The following is a 13,003-nucleotide window of genomic DNA, read 5'->3' as shown; positions in this document are numbered from 1 at the left end:
AAAAATAGTTGTGGCTAGACTAGCGTCATCAAATAAAGCTTCATGCAAAAAAAAAAAAAAAAGCTTCATGCAACAAGCAGCAATAGACAAAGACAGCAGTTCAGCAAAAGACACAAAGCTGAAAGTGCAAAGCATTAAATAGTGAGTGTTTAGTTTGCTGGAAATGATAAGTTGAGCAAAAAGCTATGATTAGGAAAAAAGAAAATGATTTATGAGGGCCTGATTGTAGATGCTTGCCAGAACTATATTTGAAGTGTGTGCTTATGTATCAGGAAATGGGTCACCCTTAAAGTATTTTGAGCAGCATAGGAACATGATCAGAGGGATGCTTAAGGAAGATCCTCGACACTCTAACTAGTAATTTTGGGTAAACTACTTCACTGTGTTCTGACTCAAGTTTTGCATCTATCTTGTCATCTTTCTTCCCATATGCGAGGGGTTCAAAAGAAAATCTGCTCATATCATCTTCCCAGCTAATCACAAAAACGAAGGAAAGAAAACCCTCTTGTTAAAAAATTTATAAGGGAAATTTTAAACACAAAGAGGAACCAGTCCGTATATTTTGATTTCAGTACTTGGCAATTTTCTCTCCTACAAGTACCTCCATTTAAAATGCAAAGGAAAAGATGTATTCAAGGTATCACTTTTCAAATCTTTGATATTTTTCTCCTGAGAGACATAAGAAACTTAAAAGTGTCATTGGCTTACATTAACACATTTTTGTAAAGAAAAGGAAAAGAAAAAAAAAAAACAGACAAAATGAAGCAGTCAAGTAGTTCCATTAATTGCACTTTGTAACACAAACCCTTTTTTTCTTCATTGGGAATAGCCTGCCAGGGCCTAATGATTTATTTAAATGGAGGGATTTTATAGGCCTAGAATATTAGGATCCTTTATTAATTTTTATGTTCCGAATATATACAAGATACAGCACATCAAGTTGCCCAGGTAACACAAAATCTCCCCTTTTAATCACATGTTCAGTTTAAAACCTCAGCATTTCATAAGCATTCTTTATGCACAGCAAATAAATTAGCTTCTCATCATATCAATTGTTTACCTTGTTAAAACATTTTAGGGAGAGCACACATATAGGAGAACTCAACACAGTACTTTACTAGTAGTAAAGGAGAGCTCATTAGCCTTTTACCAATTCTCCAGAGTATGACTTACTGTGCTGCAAAGATTATCTCCCCAGTCATCTGGGCAAGAGCACTCACTCCTTCCTTCCAGGCATCTGCCTCCTTTCCTATGGTCCTCACAGCTCACACTGCTATTGTGTCTGAAGGTGTGATCTTCACCCACTGAATGATGATACCATCTTAGTTGGTTCATACCATTTATATCACTGGAAATGGAAATGAGATGCTTCATTCCTCAAAAAACAAAAAAAGAAAAGAAAAAAGATCCTTGGGCATATTTCCTAAGCACTTTCAGACAAAGAGAATAGCAAAGCAATAGCAATAATATATTTTAAAACAGAGCTTGGACTATAGACCCTAACCACTATTTAGGAGAGTAAAAGAGTAAAAGAGAGTAAAAAAGTAAAGAGAAATTACCGTTGATTCCTGAACACAAAAAGAATCAATGCTTCTGGCACTTTGGTGCTCTTCCTTTCAGGCTGGCTGGCTTATTTATTTATTTATTTATTTATTTATTTATTTATTTATCTTATTTATTTATTTGAAAGAGAGAGACAGTGAGTGAGAGAGAGAGAGAGCATGAGCAGCAGGGAGGGGCAGAGGGAGATGGAGAAGCAGCCTCTTGGCTGACCAGGTAGCCCTACATGGGGCCAGATTATGACCTGAGCTGAAGGCAGATGCTTAACAACTGAGCCACCCAGGTGCCCCTGTGCCCCTCTTCCAGGCTTTTTAAAATGCAAAGCTGTTGTTTTCTCTTCAAAGAGAAAACATTTAATATTGACATTTAATATGCATGCAGACAAGTGCATAAAACTCAAGTGTACACTTCATACTTTTTTCTCCATGATGTAAATAACCCCTTGTAAATGCCATCCAGGTCAAGATACAGGTTATTACCGGCATCGCAAAAACTCAAAGGTGATTTGATTATTTCTTGATCATTAGCTTCACAAATTGAGTGCTATCCAGATTTCTGTCACCACAGATTATATTTTTCTTACTTATGAACTTCATATAAATGAACTTTATATAAAGCATGCAGTCTTTGGTATCAAATTTCTTTCATTCAGTAGAATGTTCGTGGAACTTACCCATATTGTGTGCATGCTAGTTTATTTCTTAATGGCTGTGTAGTTTTCTATTGCATAAATGTACCATAATGTGATTTTCCATTCTATTCCTCAGGGAAATTACTTTAATTTGAATAAGAATGGAGAGACTTGATTTCAGTCGTTTTAAGGAACATTCCATTTTAAGTTTTGTTCCTGTTTCTAGGTCAGATCTTTCAGACTTCCTCATGGAAAGCCTGTCCTGTTTAGCCAGGTCTCTATTCTGTTTCTCTTCTGACTTTGAGTGGCCAAAGAATCAGGAGTTTAATTAAGAAACAATAAAACATTTCCATTTTTATACAGACACATTTTTTGGTATTATTCTTATGGACTGACTGACCATAACATTAAAATATTTCTCCATTTCAACCAACTCTTCCTAGAGCAATCATCCAGCTTCGATAGTGTTAAAATGCCATGAATAGAGGGAGAACAAAAAGAGCAGCTCTGTTTTACAAAGAAAAGAAAAAAGAGGCAGCAGACTGGCTGCAAACTGTTACTTTTGAAAGAGGGTATGCTAATTTATTTTGATCAGAAGTGATTTGATGCTTCAGTTCTGTTGCGTGGATGTATAAGAGAAACTGCTCACATTTTTAAAGATATTTTTCTTGGTCCACTTTAGCATAATGAACAATTGCTTCTTGGCATTTTAAAATGTAGAAAGAATCTAGATTTTAAGGCTATTTGAGGTAAATTTCAACTATATAATAATGACTTCTAGTGGAGTTTTATTTATTTATTTTTTTTTATTTTTTATTTTTTTAAAGATTTTTTATTTATTTATTCATGATAGTCACAGAGAGAGAGAGAGAGAGGCAGAGACACAGGCAGAGGGAGAAGCAGGCTCCATGCACCGGGAGCCCGATGTGGGATTCGATCCCGGGTCTCCAGGATCGCGCCCTGGGCCAAAGGCAGGCGCCAAACCGCTGCGCCACCCAGGGATCCCCTAGTGGAGTTTCAATAGAACCACAAGGTCCTAATCCAATCCTTCTCCCTGTTATGCTAATTTAAGGAGAGCTTCCAGCTCTATTTCACCATATGCACTTCCACAGTCCCCCCTCCAACTTGCACCCCCACCCCTACCCATACCTACATGGAAACCTTTTTGTGCAAAAGGAAGAAAAATAAAGGACGGTGAATTTGATGGGAAGCAGTGAAGAACTAATTTTGGTCCCACTTTTCTTGCTAACATATCAAAACATCCGATGGCATTAAATATTGATAATGAAATTACCTTTAAGAGAATTTATGTGCATTGCCTAAAAATAAAGAGGTGGGTATAATGAAATAAATTCTCTTACTCACTAATTTTGCTCAAAGCAGTCAGTTCTCCTCAAATATGTGTTTCCTCCTCCTCATCATCTTCTTCATCTTCGTGCGTGGGAGGCACAGAGATAGCGGCATCATGAAGCAGTTGAGGTGGGCTCTTGAATCGAAGACCTGGACATCTTACAACTTCTAATTCTTCCGCTCTTCCTCCAGCTTGCCATCATCTAAGGCTAAGGCCAAGCAGAAAAAGGCCTGGATTCAACACAATGGTTAAAAGAAGGAAAAACTGAGCAGTGGTTGATGAGAGAAATGAGAGAGTTTGAACCAGACAGCCGAGGCAGGGGGCGACTGGAAGGTGCAACTCTTTGAGAAGACCCTTTCAAAAAGTCTTTTGTAAATGCAGGTGAGAAGCAGCAAGCATGAAGTTGAAGCCACAGCAGCAGACTGAACCAAAGGAAAAGGAAGAGCTCAGTCTGTGAAGACAGAATGGGGGAGGGCAGGTTGAGGTAAGGGACATGTGGTCTCCGTTGCTCTCCAAGAACAAAATAAGGGTTGAAGTAGTTTAGAAGAAATACAATAACATTCTTCACAGGGACTTACAGATGCAAGTTTTCCCATCACTTCCAATTCTGCAGCCTTCTTCTTCTGCAGCCTTCTGTGGGGACAGTCTTATGTCCCCACAGAATTAATACACAGCTGGTCATAGACTATACTGACATCCAGACAGACTCTCCTCTGTGTCTAGGACAATTTAAATAATGTCTGCTTTTAGGTGTGGAGAGATCAAATAGACATTATGACCTCATGGGCATAATTCTTCTCCCCTTGTCACCTCTATCAGGCTATATACTAAGGGTTTGCCGTATAGAAGGCAAAGTCCCTGAATTCTTCCTCAAGTATACCCTGCCAGTTACTTTTCCTCCACTCATTTCCAAGTTTACTGTAGTTCATCTACACAGACAAGTTCTTCCTGAATTCTTGATCACACGATTTTGATGAAGAATTTACAACTTAAAAAAAAAAATTCAATGGTCTGAGTGCACCACTTTGTAGAATGTTCATCACTCTTGAATTATTCAGTATCTCTGGTGAAGCATTACTCCATGTGTAATTCCGTACAAGGCTTGTGGAGAATTTTAGAAATGAAAGAGCCCCAGCCTTGGTCTCATTTGGCTTAACTGATGGCATATATGTCCACATCTGAGCCCAAACCCTGGTCAGCGTGTTTATGATACTAAAAGTTCATTTATAAAGCTGGGTTTCTAAGTTTTGCTTCAGATTTTGGATACCTTTTCCATTTGGATGTGTGTACCCAAGTATGTACATTCACGCCATACAATCATCTCTTGGCTCACTCTACTTAAAAGCAGATGGTACATGAAATTCAATTTTTTTTGGCCCTGCTAATTGGATGGAATGTGGCAAATGGTAATATACTCTACTGTGTTTAGAATATATAGATATAGTTTTGCATTCTTTGCTATTATCTACATTGCAAGGCTGGGAAGCTTGGCTATCTGTATGAAGAAACATATCTATCATCCTCAACAGAGTGCAGTAATTTATTTCTTTAAGCAAAGAAACACTATTCTCTCTGAGGCATTAAAGCCTTCATACATGATTTTACCATTATTGAAATAGATATCAATTCTCTAATCTTTGCTTTTATTTAAAAAAAAACATGGTTCAAGATAATAATATTGATCCTAAATGAAAATTTAAAGGTTGTATATTTAAGATAAACTTTAAGAAATAAATTACAGCAATGACTTATATGAGCCATTCATAATAGTATTAAAAAGGGTGAATTAATCCTACTCACCTAAATTTCCTATGATATTTAAATATATATACATATTTAGAAAGCATCTGAAAGGTAAGTGAATCAATTTTAACAAATAAGTTAGAAGATTACGGGATGCCCGGGTGGCTCATTGGTTGAGCGTCTGCCTTTGGCTCAGGTTGTGGTCCCAGGGTCTTGAGTTCGAGTCCCACATCGGGCTCTCCACAGGGAGCCTCATTCTCCCTCTGCCTATGTCTCTGCCTCTCTCTGTGTCTCTCATGAGTAAATAAATAAATAATCTTAAAAAAATAAGTTAGAAGATTGTAAAATGACTCATCTTAAAGCTTGGATTAGCTAGATTAATGTCAGATATGTAAAGGGTTCAGTACAGATTTGGACTGTGGCGCATGAACTGGGAATCATTTTGCTATAACTCCCTAATTAAAATGAGTTTCAGTAACCATGTTTAATTCCAGTCAAGCTTGCCATGAGTGATTCCTATGGCAGTGTGCTACGGCCTCTCACTTGCCTGTATATATATTAAATTAGGTAAAAGGGATTATGAGCCAATGAATATTATAATAATAATAACTACTTTCAGCGGAGTGGTTTCTTGATGTCAATCACAGTACTAGGCCCTTTACATTTATTACTTTACCTAATTTATCCACTGATCCTATTATTGTCTTCACTTTACTGATGAGGACCTGAGGTTCAGGGCAGTTAGGGTCGTCCCAGTTCATATAGTAGTAAATGGTAGAACCACGTACAAATCCAAGTTCCTAGAGTGTCAAAATGTTCCCTTTCTTCCCCTAACCCTTGGCCTCAGAGGTTCCTTCTGCCTTGATTCCCCCATCACATAATGGTTTCATGTTAGATCTCAGGAATTTACCATCACATCCACCACCATCAGGACTGATAGAGCCTACCTGTTACCTTCATAGCTTCCTAAACAGTCGACGACGACACAGAGTTGGGCACAGCAGCGTTCTCCACTCTCACATTCATCAAGGTCTGAAGGGGAAAAGGACATTTCTGTTATTTAAGGGACAAGAATTGAACCAACCTAGGGAAGTATCGATAAGCCTCACTTCCAAGTCACAACTGTTCTACAAATCATTTTCTGTTTCTAGGGCTACACTGTACATACATCAGAGAAACTAGAGAAACTATAACACAAAAAGAATGAGGCCCACATTTGGGTTTATGTTTCTTGCCTGCTTTTTCTTATGCTTGTTATTTATTTTTAAAGTATGTAAATAATCTCCAAATGCATTTATAAGCACAGGAAAGGAGTTATCTGCTATTTTCCCAGTTTAAACAGCAATCTGACTGAGTCAACAGAGAGCCTGAAGAACAATGACAACAACAAAAACAGCTTGAGAAGACCCAAAAAAATTCCATTTAGTGAGCGTTTCATAGCTGCAAAGCGGAGGTAGTCTTAGCCTCCATAAGGTGTTTACTCTTCTAGAACTTCACATGAAAGAGCATTCCCCAAGCAAAAGGATTCCACGTGACTGGCAAGAGATGTGGTAACCACAATTCAGAGGGGGTAGAAAGTCACTGTAAATGTTACGTTTTAAATGGCAATATTTCAGGGCATTTGCTTGAATTTTTTGATGATGCTTTGACTGGATGGGTGAGGGGGGTCTAGGGGCTTCGATCACCACCGGTGACACCATTAGCCTGGCAGGACTATCAGATAAACAGTTTTCTAAGTGATGGTCTTTAAGTCTCCTTCAACACCTATTATTCTACAATTCTATAAACCTGAATGTTGTTTTCTAAGACAGAATGGCCTGGAGGAAAATAAACATGCACTGGAAGATGTCAAATTGGAACCTTTCCGCTACATGATATCTGGCCTGAGTTTTGAGGTGATCATTTCTAGCATAATTGGCTGAGGAGTAGCATCAGACTCTTCACCCACTATTTCCTTAGGCTAGACACCTGGGGATTGTGTGGTCAGGGTTTTTGGCTATTTGCCCTTGGTTCAGTTTGACCCCGTCTGTTTGTTGAGCTGTTAAGTTGGGTGGCCTGCAGTGCTGACTTTACTAAATTTCACTGTTCTGTAACTACACGAGCAGCCACAGATATAAAAGGTCAGTGTCTCAATTAACCTTAGAAAGGGTACTAATGTAAGAAATGCAGATAAGAAAAAAGAGAGAAAAAATGCAATCAATCAGCCAAGGTGAAGGGTCACCATAAAATATCTAAATGAGGGTCATTTGGACACAAAACACTCTTCTGCCTGCCAAATGTCATAAGTAGTGCTGCTCACAAAATTCTACATGATATTTTTGCCTTTTTAATATCAAACCCTTCTTTGTCCTTTGGATTAAAGAGCATGAATATAGGAGACCAAAACTTTTTTAAAAAAACTCAGTTTCATTTCATCTAAAACACTATCCTTTAGATTTTTTGGGTTTTTTTAATTTTAAGATTTTTTTTTTTTTTTTTTAAGGTCTTCTCAGATACCACCAGAACCTTTAAACATACAGGTCTCAGGATTCCCTTGTTCTCAACTAGCTAGAAGCACAGCTACATCACATAATTAGAAAATTAGTTTCTTAGTTTATCATTTTATGATCCATTTTGGATTCTTCTTCTATTATCATTCCTCTGGGGCTAGTTCTAGGTTGTCTAATCCATAACTTCCTCAATCTGGAACTCACCTGAAACCCTATCCTTTCCACCTTATAAGCCTTTCTTAAAATGCCCTGTCTCCCCAATTTTTGCATCATATGTTTCCCAAATTCCTTGATTTTTTTTTCTGATCTTATTTGGTGAGATTTGCTTGCTTATTTTCCCTTTTAACTTTCTTCATCTCTATTTTTTCCTACATAGGCCAATATGCCAAATATTGCAATATTACAGAGAAATTCACCTGCACATAAAAATGTAGCCTTAATAAAAAACAGAACGTTAATTGTAAGTAGGCAAAACAATTTGACATTTTAACTCTAATTTCAGAGAAGCATCAAAAGTAAATAGTAAAATTACTTGAGCTTCTGTATCTGTTCCCCATATGTAACCACTGAACAAAGCTCCAAAAGTTATAAATAAAAAATATTTTCTAGAGGCGCCTGGTGACTCAGTTGGTGAAGTGGCCAGGTCATGATTTTGGCTCAGATCATGATATCAGGATTGTGGAATCAAGCCTTCCATCAGGCGCAACAATGAGTGCTCAGCAGGGAGTCTGCTTGAGATTCTCTCCCTCTCCCTCTGCCCCTGCCCCTGTTTATTTGCTTTCTTTAAAATAAATAAATCTTAAAAATATTTTCTAATAATTAAAAATTGTTAAAATGTAGGGACTTTATTGCTGATCAGATACGTTTTAGACAGTTGTCTTTCAAATTACATTAACACATCTCTAGGTTTTAACTCTAATAAAATTTGCACTTGGGTAAGACTAAACATTTGCAGATTGGATGACTGATTTTCACATCTATTTGTATATTCAAATATATTTTAAAAAACTAGTCTTAGAATAAGCTAAAAAATTATTTAGTTTCCTTTATGTATGAATGTTTTTACAAAGCATACATGGCCTTAATCTGCTCTCAGGCAAGTAAGCGAAGTATGCATATGTACACTCCGAACAAATCATTGCCTTTAGTGAATATTTGGACTTAAGGAATGAGTATTATTTATTGTTGGAAATGAAATAAATTTGAGCCATAAACAATATAACATCATGTTGACTGCTGAAATACCATAAATATGCACTTTTCTACATTTTGACCCTGGCAGATGTTATTTATTTATTTATTTTTTGTCTAGCTATAAATAATAGCTTTGCTGAATTGTACTTTTCAAAGAATAAGGAAAGACACCAGATTGTAAGTTGCAGAGGTTTAGCAAAATTCCAGTTTCTCTTATCCAATAATCAAAATGGGAAGATAGGTAGGAAGAAAGGAAGGCAGGGAAGGAGGGAGGAAAGAAGGAAGCCCTTTACATTTTTCAGAGATAAAAACATTAACAAGATAGAAACATATAAACTTATTTTTCATTACATAAAAATTGGCAAGAGAAACAACTGGTTTCATTAAGTTAATCACTGTAACTGGGAAAAATGCACAAAGCAATGTTGGATCAAGAAATAACATGTAATGAGATTGTTTTGGTTAAATAATTTATGAAACCAGAATACTTCAAAATCTCTAAGTTCACTCTGTCACATTGTAGTGCCAAAATAAAAAATCCCAAATACTTAGACCTCTGAAATTCACCTCTTCTTTTATTATACTTCAATTTGTCTCTAATCCTATTGACTAGTATTAAATGGTCAAAATTGTTTGTTTTTTTTAAGATTGTATTTATTTATTCATGAGAGACACACAGAGAGAGAGAGAGAGAAGAGGCAGAGACGTAGGCAGAGGGAGAAGCAGGCTCCCATAGGGAGCATGATGAGGAACTTGATCCCAAGATTCCGGGATCACGACCTAAGCCAAAGGCAGACAAACACTGAGCCACCCAGGTGCCCCAAAGATTTTTTCAGTAATCATATTATAATTTTTAAGAAAGGTGACATAAAGTATCACAAAAGAATGGTATCAGAATTCCTGAATAATGACAAATTGCTTTAGGGGCTTATAGATTCACAGAACCAAAGTACACAGTAATACAGTTTGATGCTCACTATCCCTGTTTGTAGGGATATTCTAGTTTAAACATTTCATACAGAGCAATGTCAGGGTGGAGTTCATTCTTAGATTCCCATTTGATAAAAGTTCTAGTAATATGTTGAAAATGTTATCCATTAAGAATGGGTTTGAGCTGGGATTTCCAAAGAATAATATCTTTTAAAGTTTTCTTTTGGAATGTAGTTATTTGCCATACCAAAGTTGAACACTCACCCAAATCATTACCAAGTTAAACATCAATGCACATGGTTTAGTTTCTGCTTGAGGTAAAGTAAGGTACATGTGCTGTTTGAATTTCAAATGACATTGAATGGTTAGGTAGTCTATGCAATATTTTCTTGACATAAAACTGTTAAGTCCACATATTTTGTTAAAATGTTTTAAGTCTCCTTTAATTTCAAAGTAACCATCTAAACATAATGATGTCTTCTGCCAAGTAATCTTTCTTTTGCATTTGCCCAGTAGCCAGAGATACTATTCAATTTAATTCTCCTTGCAGTTTTGAGAGACATGGCTCATATTTACAGCTCTAAGTATGTATTAGAGAGGAAAGGGCTAAATGAATCCTGGTCAAATTCTGAAGATGACATTTACCATACATTACCTATGCATGTTTTCTCATCTGAATCAAGCTGATGTCTCTGATTGCAGGAACAATGGCCACCCCCTGCCCCAAGTACACATTCACAGTAATGGGAACAACTACAATTGTTCTCTTCACAGCAATTGACAATTTCCAATTCAAATCCTTTCCAAAACAAGTGAAAGAGAGTTATTAGCATAACAACAGAGAAACCTGAATATATGTCAATAATGGGTACACTCTCTGTTAGGAAGATGACAAATTTCATTGGAAATTTATCAACACTCTACACATATAAAAGTAAAAGTCTGCCAGCAATTAGGCATTGTAAATGTCTATACCATATCAAAATACTAATAAACCTATGAATAATGTTAAATTGGTAAAGTGATGCAGAAAAGTAATGAATCCACCAGTGATTATTAACACTCTTCTTAAAAGACAGTTACCTCTGGGAATTCATAGTATTTTCAGGATATAAAAAAAATATGCATATTGAATCAAATGATCAGAACGCAAATAGGTCGTTTGCCAATTGACACATCTGTTCTCAAGCTAATGGTATGTTATTATCTGTCCTTTTTAGAGGCTATAAGTACATGAAAATACTTTTAAAAATAGCTTTAGAACAAAAGCATGAACACAAAAGCAATGAATGAGCTGATCATATGTGACTAGTATCATGTTGCTGTGCTAATCAGTTTTGATGTATATGAGTGTCACTTATTACATAAACATACTATTACTTTGAAAAACAATTTGCTGATCCCAGTACATGCTACTAGTTGGAACTATTTTGGGGGGACATCGGTCTCAGCATATGGATATTAATTGTCCTGAGTACACAGGCATTATAATCCATCATTTCCTAATGAGGAAATGAGAAATAAATAATGATTTGAATCACTGTTAAAATATAGAATTTGGGGAGTGCCTGGGTGGCTCAGTTGGTTAAGTGTCCAACTCTTGATTTCGACTTAGGTCACAATCTCAGGCTCATGAGTTTGAGCACCAGCATTGGGCTCTGCGCTTAGCAGGGAGTCTGCTTGTCCCTCTCCCTTTGTTCTTCCCTCTGGTCTCTCTCTCTCTCTCTCTCTCATAAATAAACAAAATATTTTTAAAATATGGAATTTGGGTACTCTGCTATTTTCACCATTGGCCACTGTTCTTCTTCATTTGTATTGTTTGGGCACACTTCCTCTTAACGAAGAGTGTCTACACTGGTTCATTTCTTTCCATTCTTAGTTCTGGAAGAAGAAAGACGGGAAAGAACAGGACAAGGGTACTTGGGATTGTGGCATCCTTTAAAGGCCTATATTATCATTCAAACTGCCTAGATCTCTGCTGTAGTTCCTGTACAGTTATAGCATAGATCCTCCCTGATCCCCAGCCTCTAGTTAAAGGTAGGCAGCCGCCTTATGTGCTCCCAGAGCATGCAGGGCACAACCCTGTCATTGTGTTCATCCCTCTATGCCACCATCATCTTGCATTACTCAGCTCACAACAGATGTTCAAAAATAGGTTTTAAGTGATTGAATAAACAAAAGGAAGGATTATGCTAATCAATTTGTTACTGAAAATAAGAACCCCTTTGGGTTTAGAAACAGCTACTTTAGCACTGAGGAATTAGAAAGCTAAAGCAAAAAAAAAAAAAAAAAGCTAAAGCAAAGATTGAAATAATGAAGAACACTGATATATTTTTTACAATACACTAGCATATACTCTTTAGGGAGATGTATTTTAAATTTTGGCTCCTATTCTTGTTATTTCCTGTGGACAATGAAGTTCTAAGACTGCTGGTGGTAATTTAATTTAAATATAAATTACATTGCTGTGATCTTATTAAAAAAATGCATGGGACTAAAACAAGTACGTACTTAGATCTATAACTGCCCACTAGAAGTAAGCTGAGATTTTGTGTTCTTGATACAGGTATAAATAATTCTCAACCATCTTACTTTAAAAAAATATATACTCTAAAAAAACTTTAAAAAATGATCTTTGTAGTTTCTCACAGGTAGCAATAATCATTACTTACTCAACATATTAAATATACATTAAATATATATAGAATTTAAGTTCGACTATATATTGCTTGGTAATTTGGAGGAAGTCTTAACCATGCTGGATCTGGACTCTTCCAATTTCTAATCACAAAATACTAATGGCTCATGTATAGCACTCTAGGAACATTTAATGTTTATGCTATACAGTGTTTGGAGAGCCTCTGAGGAGAAATTATATAAATACAAAATATTGTTTTCCTAGGGAAAAGGTAAAATAATATTTTCCTAAAGTATACTTTTATCTGAAAGACACATAATTCATTCTTAAAAATTACCATGTTCTGAAAACACTTACTCCACCTACAGGTTTTGAAACAACTCAAACACCAGTTTTCACCAAGAAAGTTTAGTGTGTCAGTTAGTAAATATTGAGGTCTAGTGAGAGCTGCACAAAGAACTTAGCCA

General features: G+C 36.3%; 1 protein-coding gene and 1 pseudogene across 2 annotated transcripts in view; both read right to left on the bottom strand.

The window, feature by feature from the left end:
- LOC144302672 (uncharacterized) overlaps positions 1-1,258 on the bottom strand; it is a 77,589-nt gene extending 76,331 nt beyond the window's left edge. The window contains exon 1 of the mRNA XM_077880231.1: positions 1,174-1,258. The gene's annotated coding sequence lies outside the window, so the exon portion shown is untranslated. The remainder of the gene's footprint in view (positions 1-1,173) is intronic.
- LOC144302297 (uncharacterized) overlaps positions 58-13,003 on the bottom strand; it is a 128,686-nt pseudogene continuing 115,740 nt past the window's right edge. The window contains exons 7-11 of the transcript XR_013369148.1: positions 10,554-10,697; positions 6,240-6,317; positions 4,121-4,162; positions 3,557-3,750; positions 58-1,376 (exon numbers count right to left, since the gene is read on the bottom strand). The product of XR_013369148.1 is annotated as an uncharacterized LOC144302297 (transcript). The remainder of the gene's footprint in view (positions 1,377-3,556; positions 3,751-4,120; positions 4,163-6,239; positions 6,318-10,553; positions 10,698-13,003) is intronic.

This window comes from Canis aureus, chromosome 31, assembly GCF_053574225.1.
Source record: "Canis aureus isolate CA01 chromosome 31, VMU_Caureus_v.1.0, whole genome shotgun sequence".
NCBI classification, from domain to species: domain Eukaryota; kingdom Metazoa; phylum Chordata; class Mammalia; order Carnivora; family Canidae; genus Canis; species Canis aureus.
Note: the sequence above shows the minus strand (reverse complement) of the source record. Positions and strands in the feature narration are given on the sequence as shown.